This window comes from Pezoporus flaviventris, unplaced genomic scaffold (genome assembly GCF_033815535.1).
Source record: "Pezoporus flaviventris isolate CSIRO_AGI_PZ_B2104156 unplaced genomic scaffold, CSIRO_AGI_Pfla_v1 ptg000046l, whole genome shotgun sequence".
NCBI lineage: Eukaryota > Metazoa > Chordata > Aves > Psittaciformes > Psittacidae > Pezoporus > Pezoporus flaviventris.
This window is the reverse complement of record NW_026892594.1, coordinates 3506147-3518896: the sequence shown is the minus strand read 5'-3', so window position 1 is coordinate 3518896 and position 12750 is coordinate 3506147. Positions and strand designations below refer to the sequence as shown.

Here is a 12750-nt window from a genome sequence, read left to right as displayed (position 1 = left end):
GAGAGCCTCTGCTTCAGGGCCATGGCTCTAGCATGGGAAGTGCCCGTGTGAACATCCTGCTGAACCGTGTATCTCATTTATGAGCTGCTGCAGACACCCAACAGCACGACGAAGATGGAGGAGCCACTGAGATATTATCTGTCAGCTGAAAAAGCAATTAATACGGACTGCAGTGAGGAAGAACTGCCTAGCAAGGGAGAAACGGAGGCTGTGAAGTCAGCTACAGATGTCTTTAAGGGATTTCTTCGCTTGGTCATTTTCAACTTGAACTTAAAACCGCAGCTATTGGGGAAAAGCTGCTTCATCCTTTAGTTTTCTGCACCATCAATTCCCCCGGCGTTTTCACCACCAGCTTAATAAATACCAACTACCAAGAGAGCTCATCCGCTCTGTCATTTGTCTGTTTTTTTTTCTGTTGTTCCCTTCACTAAACAAGCAGGAAAAGTGTTTTTAATTTGCAAGGCTCAATAAATACCTCCTGCGTTTGCCAGGACTTTATTGACATTCATGGCTGTCCACAAAGCTGACTGACTGCTCACAGACATGGCTTATCTCCTGAAGGAGAAAAAAACCCCTCAAACCTGCCCAAGCAAGATGTTAATCCTTCTTAATAAAACGAAATGAAATGAAAAGCAGTAGCTCAATAAGTAAGACTGTGGATAGTGAAAGCCCTTCAGCCAGGGTATGGTCCCAGAGCAGATCTCTGTTGACAGCAACACTGGGACAGCCTCCAGCATTCGCTGCTGCCTCTGATGCTGCAGTCAGCATCACCTTCAGTTCTACTGACACAACTGCCCATGGGCTGTGCTGTGCGCAAGGTCATCCAAATCATTCCAATTCAAAAGAAAAACCTCACAAGTGCTCCTTTCCTTGACTGAGGCTATTTGCAGTCATCTGGTTTTCCACACAGTCAGGGAAGAGACAGCACCGCACTGCTGCTGAGCTGAAAATGAACGGCTGGGAGTAGGCAGAAACTTATTAAGCTGGCACTAGCAAAAGACATGAACTGTGGAATTACACCTTGGATAGCATCAAATCCCATCTCTCTTGCTCAGCTGGTCATAAGGAGTTGAGATGAGTTTCAGCCTGCCATGAAACACAGCTCTTGAACTTTGATGAGGAAATCAATACACTGAACTTGGGAGATTCTTCCTCGAGTTTTACTTGGGTTTTATGAAAGACCCAACTTTCCCAACCTCTTGCATTAAAGGTTTTCTCACCAAACAATTCTGTCATCTTCAAACTGACAACATGCAAGAAACGGTCAAAGCCTCCCCAGATGGAATTCAGTATGATGAGAAGGTCTGCGGTGGCTTCACATAAGCAGGCAAGAAAAGACACTTGGGTCATCTGGGATGAAACGAATGACATGACAAACCACCACTGCCAGGACTTGCTATGCTGATGATGGTACTTCACACATCCCTTCCCTTCTGTGCTTTCTTTAGCTGGACTGAAAAGAGCTACTGAGTTAGAGATGAGGGCAATGTTCCTCTGGCACAAGCAAATAGCCCTCAAATGAAGCCAGGCTGAGAGAGTTGGGGTTGTTCAACCCAGAGAAGAGAAGGCTCCTTAAGGGGAGACCTTGTTGTGTGGTCTTTCAGTTCTTAAAAGGGGTCTATGAGAAAGATGGGAAGAGACTTTTTAGCAGGGCCTGTTGTGGCAGGATGAGGGGTCACGGTTTTACACTGAAAGAGAGGAGATTCAGGCTGGATGTGAGGAAAAATTCTTTACAATGAGGGTGGTGAAACGCTGGCAGAGGTTGCCCAGAGAGGAGGTGGATGCCCCATCCCTGGGGACATTCAATGGATGTGGTTCTGGGCAACCAGGTCTAGTTGAAGATGTCCCTGCTCACTGCAGGAGGTTGGAACTAAATGAGCTTTGAAGGTCCCTTCCAACCCAAACTCTTCTGTGATTCCCCGATTCCCCACTGGTGAAACATCCCATTATGTATGCACAATAAACTGATCTTTTTAATTGCAGAAGCTTCTGAAAGCTTCCAGCAGGAAAGCTCTCATGGTTACAAGGTATTAGAACACCAGCTGATGCCAGGGAGGGACACAGATGTGCTGTACCTCAGACAAAACAGCCTCCACAAGGTACAATTTTCTCCGTGTGCTTCTGGAACAATTCATTATCAACAGGTTTTGTCCTCAGAATCTGGAAGACAAAAATACCAGAAGCTGTTTGAATCAGTCCCCTCTTTGAGTTGTTCTACAAAGAGGTAAATTAAAACACAACTTTGGAATAGTTCTTTTCCTCCACTCTCTTAAAACAGGTTTTTAGCCAGTTACAGTTCCTCACAATCTGCACCAATGTCAGTGCATCTATAGTCAAAACAGGCCATCAAGTTTTACCGTGAACCCCGCTACTACAATAAAGGTATCATGCCCTTGTGGAAGGAGTAATTTTCAATCAGAGCTTCAAAATCCATGGCAAGAAATTGCTGTTTCTGTTTCATACAGAGGTGTATGTGCAGATAACTCCTTGTAATACATCCAAACGGCCTACAAACCTCTTGGTAGACCTCGAGGTGCGGTACACTTACGCACTAATGCCCTGGCAGTGGTGAGTCCCCATGCCACGAGGAGATAATTCTTTGTGGAGGAAGCAGCTGTAAAGAGCAGGTGGCAGACAGAGGATCATGGAGCGCGTAGAGCAACATCCTTGCCGTACAAGTTGTGTCAGATTTACTCCGAGCTCTGTTTTGAAACCGCTTCAGGCTGATTTGGGGGATTATTAGGGAACAGAACTAAAAATAGAAAAGCAGGCTTAACAACTCCTGGGAAAAAAACACTATCCTGTTTTTGTGACAAAGGATAGTGGGCTTCGCTGTATGAATTATGCATCACTGAAAACTGACTTCAGCTCGTGTGGAAGGAGGGAGAGCTCAGCGCATCCAAATTCAAGCACAACGGCGCAAGCTGCACTGCAGGGAACTACAGGCAGTCCTGTACGAACAGCATCCACTGGAGTATCTCACCCTGCTGTTTAAAAGCCTGAGTATTCTTTTGTGTTCTTTGGGAGAATCTGAGGCAGAAACCAGCAAAATAACCTGCTCGCTTCTTGAAATCAGCCTCCATCGAACGCCGAACAGGCTACTGAAGCCATAAGGAAGCAGGAGTAGTCTGGCTCCAGCCTCGCCGCTATTTCTGTCCATGTTCCTCGCTGTGCCCATCACCATAGCAGCTGACTGCTCTTCTGTCAAACACCAATCTTTGGGACGACACGGGCAGGAACACAGAGGGGTTTTTCCCCCCCCAGGGGGAGCATGATTTGCTGCATAAGCCAGCAGATGTTACCCTGCAAAAGTCAGACAGGACACCCGTAATGAACAACAGCAGTTCCTTGATGTTCCCTAAGATGTTAGCGCAGTAGCCACCCACAACAAAACTCACTGTTGCTTGTCTATGTCTTAACACTCTAAAACCATTTATGTTTTCATTCCCACTGCTGTCTTACATATGCAAGAGTATCTCACAGGGATCTGGGAGGAAAACTGATCATCATTTAGGAAAGAAAGGAAAGATTTCTTCAGCTTGAAATACTTCTTCTGACTGAAAGCTTTTGCAATCTGAAGGATGAGCATCCTTTTTAGAAACCACCCTGGCAATGCAGTGTTATATGAATTTCAACAGAAGCACTAATCCCAGCGCTCAACAGAAACGCCCCTGTCATGGAGCACTCACAAACCAGACCTGCTGTTCGTGTCCTTGCGCCATGCATCGTATCACATCCACTCCTGGCTCTACAAAGTGAGCTCTTAAACCCAGGCGCCTGTAACTGTTTTGCCTCTCTGCTTATCTGGATTCATTTCTATCACTACATAAATGATGGTGTTAGTTTGTCAAAGGGTGATAGGTGACATGGAAAGAATTGGTCTTACATATAGCTTAAAAATAACAATAAACACATATGAAAATGTTTATTCCGTTGTATTTCTCCTCTGGTATAATATAAACTCAAATTCTGACTGCTTTGAATGATTGAAAAGGTAGGGAAATTAAACTGATTGCATAGACAATACGGACAAGCAATTAAGAGAGGTAGGCTGAGGGACTTGGGGGGTTCAGTGTGAAGCTGATGGCTCCCTCCAACTGCCTGAGAGGAGGATGGAGCCAGGAGGGGCTGGGCTCTGCTCCCAAGGAACAAGGGATGGGACAAGAGGAAACGGCCTCAAGCTGCACCAGGGCAGGTTTAGATGGAGCTGAGGAACAATTCCTGCCCCAGAGGGTGCTCAGGCATTGGAACAGGCTGCCCAGGGCAGGGCTGCAGTCACCGTCCCTGCAAGTGTTCACACAGCGTGGAGACGAGGCCTCAGTGCCGTGGGTTAGTGGTAGCCTTGGCAGTGCTGGGAAGGGTTGGACTGGATGAGCTTGAAGGGCTTTTCCAACCTGTCTGATTCTATGATTCTAACTGTGGTTGTTTTTAAGGCCATATCAATTCCCACGCCTCACAAACAGACTGCAGAGGAGCTTCTAGCTGAAGACAAATACTCTTTACCACTCCCATCGTCTATGACACTGCAAAAACACCCCAAACCCAAGCCAGAAATATTTACAGAGCAAAACAAAGCCCCCTTGAACTCTCTGCTGTGCTGAGGCAGCAAAGAATCAAAAATGAAATCTTACAAGATAACCACTTCCTACACTCCGGTGCTGCAGGGCGACAAACATAAGATACGCCAGCTCTATTGACACAACATGCTGCACAGCGGGGAACATAATCAATGCAGAGAGAGAATATTCCATCAATTTACTGGAAACAGCAATTATTTACCTTTCAGTTTGCATATATTTATAAACAGGTTTTCCTCTCAAACAATATGTTCCTTTGGCATATGCAAGGTTCTCCCATGAGATCAGCACCTGGAATTTATAAAGTGGTTTATTTAAATGCCTCATTTGCCTAATATGCGTGTAATACCATTTTTGTAATGCTTCCCATAGAATCCCAGCCTGGTTTGGGTTGGAAGGGACCTTAAAGCTCCTTCAGTTCCAACCCCTGCCACGGGCAGGCACACCTTCCACTAGAGCAGCTTGCTCCAAGCCCCTGTGTCCAACCTGGCCTTGAACACTGCCAGGGATGGGGCAGCCACAGCTTCTCTGGGCAAAGATCTTTGTAAATCTTCACCTATAGATTTCAGGGACTGACCAATGCCCCTTAAGTTGTGCTAGAGACTGGAAAGGCCAGGAGATGAGAAGGATCTTCACTGCACATTGGGCAAGGCACACCTGGATCAACTGGCAGCGCTGGAATTGATTCCATCCACCCGACCATGCACAGCTTTGAGTATTTATTGATCCTTACTCCTGAACCCCTTTTACTACTCAGTTCATGTATTTGATTACTGTCACAGGACAAACACATCATCAGGATAAAAACAGGGTGCTGAGGCGCTGGCACAGGGTGCCCAGAGAAGCTGTGGCTGCCCCATCCCTGGCAGTGTTCAAGGCCAGGTTGGACACAGGGGCTTGGAGCAAGCTGCTCTAGTGGAAGGTGTCCCTGCCCATGGCAGGGGTTGGAGCTGGAGGAGCCTTAAGGTCCCTTCCAACACAAACCATTCTATGAGTCTGATTTGCTTTCCCAGGTACTTCTAAGGGAGGCACTGTAAAACCACTGTAGCAGTGCAGAGTCCTTGCCATGGACCAAGACACCGATCTAGGAGCTTCACATAAAACAGGATGAAAGGCATTTGGTTTCTAGTTTACTGCCTGAGGCAAGGAAGAATGAAGAGACATAAAAAAAGAGCAAGCATAAGGAATAATGAGACAATAAAATCTGATATAAAGGCAGATGAACAGCCTGATGGCCTATCTCAGCATCACTGCAAGGTCTAGCTCTGAAATAGAGGCTTAAAGAAAGGTATTTTTGTGGCATTTACAAAGGGCTGGCACAGGAGAAAGCTCTTTTCTGCTGAAACCGTTCTGAGCTGCAGCTGATTGCCATCAATTCACGTGTGTGCAGGTTAGGCACACATCTCAGACGAGAAATAAAGTGGTGCACAGAGGTGCAAATACGACACTTGACTGCGCAGGGGTCAGACCTGTGTTTGCAGAGGCAATCTGGCAGAGGGAAGATGCAGAATGTGCACAGAGAGAATGTCATTGTGTACAAACCACTCACAAAGATCACAGACTCCTGGAATTACAGACACCCAGTCAGGATGGAATCTCGAGCTGGACAATATGATTGATGGTGTGGAATGTTTGCCCAGTGTAAAAGAGATAAGGATTAAGAGCTAGTGCTGACAGCTGGCTAAGAAAAAGCAACTGGAAACGTCAAAGCTTCCAAGGAATTCAGCCTGGAAGTGCTGCAGGATGGAATCACAAAGAACCCCAAGTTGCAAATGAAGGGTGTAACTTCCTAAATGTGGCCATTACCAGCCTAAGGGAAACTAAACCCATAGAAACCCCTAATGATACAGTGAAGAAGAGGGTTGGCTCTTTATTCTGCCAGCACTCAAGGTTTCCTATTCGCAACAGTCATGATTAAATTAATTCATCAATTACTAAATGAGCTCAGCTAGTCCACGGCGTGTAATTAATCTATTCCACTCTGTTAACAGGCACATCCTGGTGTCGCTCTGTAGTATCTTGTGAGTTCCATTTGATTTATTGGACGTGATGAGAAAAGGGGCACTTGAAGGCAGGAGAAGAAACTGTAACCAAGACATGCAAAACTGAGATAATGCACATCGAATGGTTTGGGTTGGAGAGGACCTTAAGATCATCCAGTTCCAACCCCCTGCCACGGGCAGGGACACCTCACACTAATCCATGTCACCTAAGGCTCTGTCCAACCTGGCCTTGAACACTGCCAGGGATGGAGCATTCACTTCTCTGGGCAACCCATTCCAGTGCCTCACCACCCTCACAGTAAAGAACTTCTTCCTTATCTCCACCCTGAACTTCCCCTGTTTCAGTTTGAACCCATCACATCTTGTCCTATCGCTGCAGTCACTTATGAAGAGAAATCGTAATGCTCTTCCAGTATTTAAAGGGTGGCTACAAAGAAGATTAGAGACTTGCTTTTGACAAGGAGTCACATGGGAAAAATAATGGGCACAAGTTACTCCTGGGGAGATTCCAACTGGACCCAAGAGGAAAACTGTTCACACTGAGGACAATCAGCCACTGGAATAATCTCCCCAGGGAAGTTGTGGATTCCCCAGCGTTGGACACTGTTCAGACTCATCCAGACAGGGTGCTGGGACATCTAGTCTAGGTCATGCTTTGCCTGGAAAGGCTGGACCAGATGATCCCTGAGGTCCCTTCCAACCTGGGGTTTTAGGACTCTATGATAAACAGCAGTAAGTATGCGTCAGGCAGGTCTGCTCCCTGCTCAGCAGGGCTGGCCATTCTGCACTAAGAGCCCTGTGGTTAAAACAGGTCTGAGACGACGGATGCAGGAAAAGTGATATGTGCCAGCCCATGATGGTGTCCCCACAGCCACCTCCCTGCAGCTGGGTTTTCATTCTGTACTCCCCCCTTTCAGTCCACTGCAAATAGTTTCACGGAGAGATTCATTTTTCACGGAACTACTTTGGATTTCTTTGTGGTTTCAGCACCAGCCAAGGAAATTCACTCCAGCTTATCCCCACAACTGTCTAGTGCAGCAACTGGGGAGGTTAAAAGGACAAAATGGTCAAAGTGATGACTGGGGTAATAAAGTATGTGCTGTGTAATGCCAGCTGCAAAGGTCCTCACAAAGTAAGGCTGAATAAAAAGAGGAGTCTTTAAATGTAAAACCTGACAGTTGTTTGAATGCAGTAGGTACATACGTCTGCACGGGATCCACCTTGAGCAGCTTCGCTTGGGCACAAGCGGTGAAGGACACACACCTAGCCAAGAGAGAAATCAGCTGAACCATAACGTTAAGACTACTTAAAGCCCTCATTAGCAGGAAAATGAAGGTCGATGTCCATCAATAGCAAGCCGTAACATTCTTCTTGTATCAGCACAGAACACAGGACTGGAGCTCTGGGGAAGCCCCATCCTTCACTCCAAGGGTGATGCAGTGCTGAGCAGTCTGCAGACATCTGCCTCTCCAGTGCCCTTTGCCACCAGAGTGGGAGGCTGCAGGCACCAGACACGTGGCCTGCCTTTATTTTGCCTAAATTTGGCAGAATTTAGGTGCCTGGAGTCTGAAATGATAAAACTCTCTACTCCGTTACTGCCTGAGCAGCAGCATGTTGTTAGAGCCTGGCATTACCTGCTGCTCATGGTCCTGCATGGAGTGAGGGAACCTGTTTTCTCACCTAGATTCTGCTGCAATCCATTTAGGGAAAAAGCAGACTCAACACCATATAAACCCCCTGAAAGAACCCAAACCCCACCAACATCCATGCCAGCAGCAGAGCTCTTTCCAGAACAAGGGTGCACAGCAGCACTGGTGTTCACTGCCACTGGAGTCAATGAAGCACTAACCCAGGAAGCAGAAGAGCTCCTTTTTATGTCTTCTCAGCCTTTAGCTTCACACAACCCTGGAAAACCAAAGCTGCACAGATCCAACACATGAGGTTGAGCATCCCCTTCAATGGTCACACTGCTTCAGGTAGAACAACCTAAGTTTCCCTGTGCTCACTGCCCTGTATATGCATATCCTCAGAATACTGATGCCCAAACTGTGGTCCAATGCACCACAAATGAGGTCCCTCTGAAGTGCCTCCATTTGTGCTGGTTATTTTGATGCCAAAATAGTGATAATTCATCACATCCACACTCCTGCACCTTTTCTAATACCAGAAGTGCCCCCTCAGCCTTGACAGCCTCAATGTGTCCCACACTGCTGGAAACTCGAGCTCTGCTCTGTGATCCAGCACTTCCACAGCATTTCCCAGTTCTGGCTCAGGCAGTGAGTTCCACACCCAAGGGCAAGAATCCAGCACAGAATCATAAACTGGGCATCGATGTGCTTGAAGAAAGAACTCAAAACCAGCTCAGAACTGGGTATTTCAAAAGAGAACGAACGCTGCATGCATAAGGGGACACAGGCAAGCATCTCTCTGATGTGAAGGTTAAAATACACTCTTTTTCCTGTGTTACTGCTGTATTTTCATGGAAAAATGGTAATATTCTGGATTGAAGTCTGTATATGGGGGAAAAAACAATAATTAAAAGAATTTTGGAAGTGCTTGCACGGATAGGAACAGGGAGAGGAGACAAAACTGATTCAGACTATAGTACAGCACTGAAATAAGACAAGGCATGACTGATGCCGTCTGAGGTACTGTGATTTAAGCAGAACTGTTATGGAGGCTCTTGAATGCTATTACTAATCATTATATCACACTTCACAGATTCCTTATGGATTTCCCTCCTAACAGCCCCTCCTTTAGCTGCCTGATTTGCAAAAGGAATGACAGGAACTTATGCTACAAGGGAGTAATTGTGTCAGGGGGCTGGTGAGGAATATATTCCCTTGCATTCCCAATCTGGAGCAGTCTTGTGTTTGCAGTATTCTCTTACATCAAACTGGAACAGCACTCATCCTGCTTTCAAAGGCTATGAAAGTTACATTAGGCTTCAAGTTGAGATGAGGATAATGTGTGCCCTGTCTGGATGGGACAAGATAGGCTAAAATAGCTGAAATAAGTAAATATGCAAAGTGCACTGTACAGACCTATCCAAGAATGCAGACACAAAGCAGGAAGTCAGAAGTCTGCCAGACAGACTATGAAACTGTGAAAGTTCATTTCAAGCTGTACAATTAAGTCCACAACAAATAGCTCTTTTTCTTCTCCCTAAGTCTACTTCCCTCATTTTCAGTGCCAGTATTACCCATGTATTGCCTTGGACCATTGCCCATAGGGACTGCAGTAACAGGACAAGGGGTAACGGGTTAAAACTTTAAACAGGGGAAGTTTAGGTTGGATATAAGGAGGAAATTCTTTCCTGTGAGGGTGCTGAGGCACTGGAATGGGTTGCCCAGGGAGGTTGTGAATGCTCCATCCCTGGCAGTGTTCCAGGAGAGGCTGGACAGAGCCTTGGGTGAGATGGCTTAGTGTGAGGTGTCCCTGCCCACGGCAGGGGGGTTGGAACTGGATGATCTTAAGGTCCTTTCCAACCCTAACTGTTCTATGATTCTATGAAAACCTTACTTTAAATCTCATCTGTTTAGTACCCCAGATAAGGCAAACGGAGGGGAAGGATTTCCTCCTATCAAACCAATCAGTTTTCTCCCCAAATCACTGCACACTAAAAGGGAGGTGCAGAGCATATCTGCTGTATGACTCCTCCATGGCCAGCAGCACTCTGCTCTTTGCAACGCCCTGTGGGGAAGGCTTCCAACACACTGTGAGTCCTGCACAGCTCCGCCTCTGACCCTTCCTGTCAGGGGCTCCTGAGCAATGGGCTTTATCTCATTAATTCAGTGGTTTTTAGGAAACTACTTTCTCTTGCCAGTTTTGAAACCCAGAGGAATTTTCTAGATGTGCAGTGACAGTGCATGAGTAATAGCTCCCTCATTAAACTACCAGGGAGTCATAAAACAAAACAAATTGTTCAGCTTCCCAGTGTTTTTCCGATCTGCTTTCCCTTTCCAAGCCCTGTAGTGCTCACAAACATCCCAGCTATCTAAGTGACATCATTTAGAGTCAGGATCCTTAAAGGAAACAACATGTCCTTAGCATGTTGCTCAATCCTCTGGTATTATTGCACTCATTTAGTTTTGCTCCAGGGCAGTTTCAAGTTGTTTTGATTTTGGAAATCGAGAGCTAGTTGTGCCCACATGGAATGTGTGCCCCCGAAGTCCATCATCATCATCAAAAGCTCTTCTGGTGCCAGAGAGGGAGCTGTGCTAGGTTTGCTGCTGCCTGGCAGCGCTGGGTATGTCTCTTGTCTTCATGCCAGGTGCTCTTAGTGCCCAGACGCAGGGTGGTGCAGTGCAGGAAGCTGTGATGATGTGGAAGATGAGAACAAACCCTGCTCTCCCACCACGGCAGGGCTTTGCATCTGTTGCCACAGCAGCCATGTGTACTGCTCCTCCTGAGCTTGAAATAGGGCCCTCTGTAAAGAAATGAGATCTTCAGCCCCAGCCTGTGAATACAGCTTTGCTTTATGCTCGCTGCAGGGCAGGCTCAAGTTAAGCCATCATTCTGCACCTATTCAAAACAGAGGGGTGTAGCTGTGCTCCTAGTAACAAATGACAGGACAAGAGGAAACAGCCTCAAGCTGTGCCAGGGGAGGCTTACACTGGAAATTAGGAACAATTTCTTCCTTGAAAGGGTGGTCAGGCACTGGAACAGGATGCCCAGGGAAGAGGTGGACTCACTGTCCCTGGAAGTGTTAAAACCCCATGTAGATGAGGCCCTTAGTGACATAGGTTAGGGGCTTTAAGCAACCTGGTCTAGTGGAAGGTGTCCCTGCCCATAGCAGGGGACTGGAACTGGATGATCTTAAGGTCCTTTCCAACCCAAGCCATTCCAGGATTCCAGGTCTCCTGCATTTCTGTTCAGGATGAACCAGCCTGTATCTGTATGCAGATGTAAATCCCTGCCCAACATAGTACCTACCACTTGAGAAGCTAAGTCCTACAGATGTCATTTTGTACCCACCTCCATCACTCAGAGTACAGATGGAGTACAGTAACATCAACAGCACAGATAAGAACAGTCCCACATTGTTAACAACAGAAGGAAAAACACCCAACAAAGCAGAACAAGATGCCAAACTCTGATTGATGAACAGGTTTGGGAGTACTTGTATTTAACACTTTGGTAAGACTGCAGAAATGCTACAAACTACCATAGCTGTTAGAAAAATCCTTTCAAAGTGCACTTGTAACCCCCACATTACAGATAGCAAAGGAAGGACTGAATAAAGTCAGTGCAAAGTGACCTGATTTCAGCATTCCGTGTTTCTACTGAAAAATGTGCCTAATTCAGGAAGAATTTAGCTCCTTTTGCCTAAACAAAACCCCAGAGCCGCAGAATGAGAACCATGTCAGACAGCCCTGACATCTCACACCACGGAGATTCAAGTCTGTCTTCTAATGAGCAGCAGAAAGCAAAGGAATGAGATAAAGTGGGAGCTCCAGACCACAGCTCCCAACACTTCTGGCAGAGCGGTGAGGAGAACCATTCAATGGACCAAGCTCACTGACTCTGCAGGTTTCCCCAGGCCAGGGCTAGAAGATGAAACAGCTGAATGCTTCTTCCTTTGTCGAGAGAACTGCTGGCACCTGCTCTCTTGTCTACCTCCAAGTCAATGGACTTGATACGGAGGAAGAATCAGCAGCTTTAAATCCACATCTGAGACAAAGTAGACTGTGGCTGCCCCATCCCTGGCAGCTGTACAGGGCTTGGAGCAAGCTGCTCTAGTGGAAGGTGTCCCTGCCCATGGCAGGGGCTTGGAACTGGATGAGCTTTAAGGTCCCTTCCAACCCAAACCATCCTATGGGTCTGCAAGTAAGCAAGAGACTGCTTGAGCAAAAGAGATCCCAGCCCAGAGCCTCAGGCATGTTCAAGAGCCTCACTACACTGTGAGTTAGGTATTCAAACACCTCTCAGGACACAGGTTGTCAGAACTGGTGTCTTTACATTGACCTATAATTAGCAACAAAGGTGGGAACAACTTGCCAGCTTTGCTTGTCACAGCATCCTGAGGAAGGAGTGCAGAGGGACCCATGAGAAACGGAGGTTTTCGTCAGGACTGAAATACTCAGCAGACACCGTGGCAGATGGCATGGGATGAACTGCAAGGGAATTGTAAAGTTCAGTATATTTTAGGGAAGGTTCATTTGAGATCA

General features: G+C 46.7%; 2 long non-coding RNA genes across 3 annotated transcripts in view; both read right to left on the bottom strand.

Annotated features, from left to right (window-relative positions):
- Positions 1-476: 476 nt before the first annotated feature.
- The window catches only part of LOC133276801 (uncharacterized), a 459153-nt gene continuing 446879 nt past the window's right edge, over positions 477-12750 (bottom strand). The window contains exons 2-3 of one of the 2 annotated variants that reach the window (XR_009746003.1): positions 2076-2152; positions 477-1618 (exon numbers count right to left, since the gene is read on the bottom strand). This is a non-coding gene — a long non-coding RNA (uncharacterized LOC133276801). Of the gene's footprint in view, positions 1619-2075; positions 2477-12750 lie in introns of those variants that run through there. The other variant, XR_009746002.1, reaches the window with a different exon arrangement.
- Positions 10095-12750, bottom strand: part of LOC133276800 (uncharacterized) — a 123026-nt gene continuing 120370 nt past the window's right edge. The window contains exon 11 of the long non-coding RNA XR_009746001.1: positions 10095-11009. This is a non-coding gene — a long non-coding RNA (uncharacterized LOC133276800). The remainder of the gene's footprint in view (positions 11010-12750) is intronic.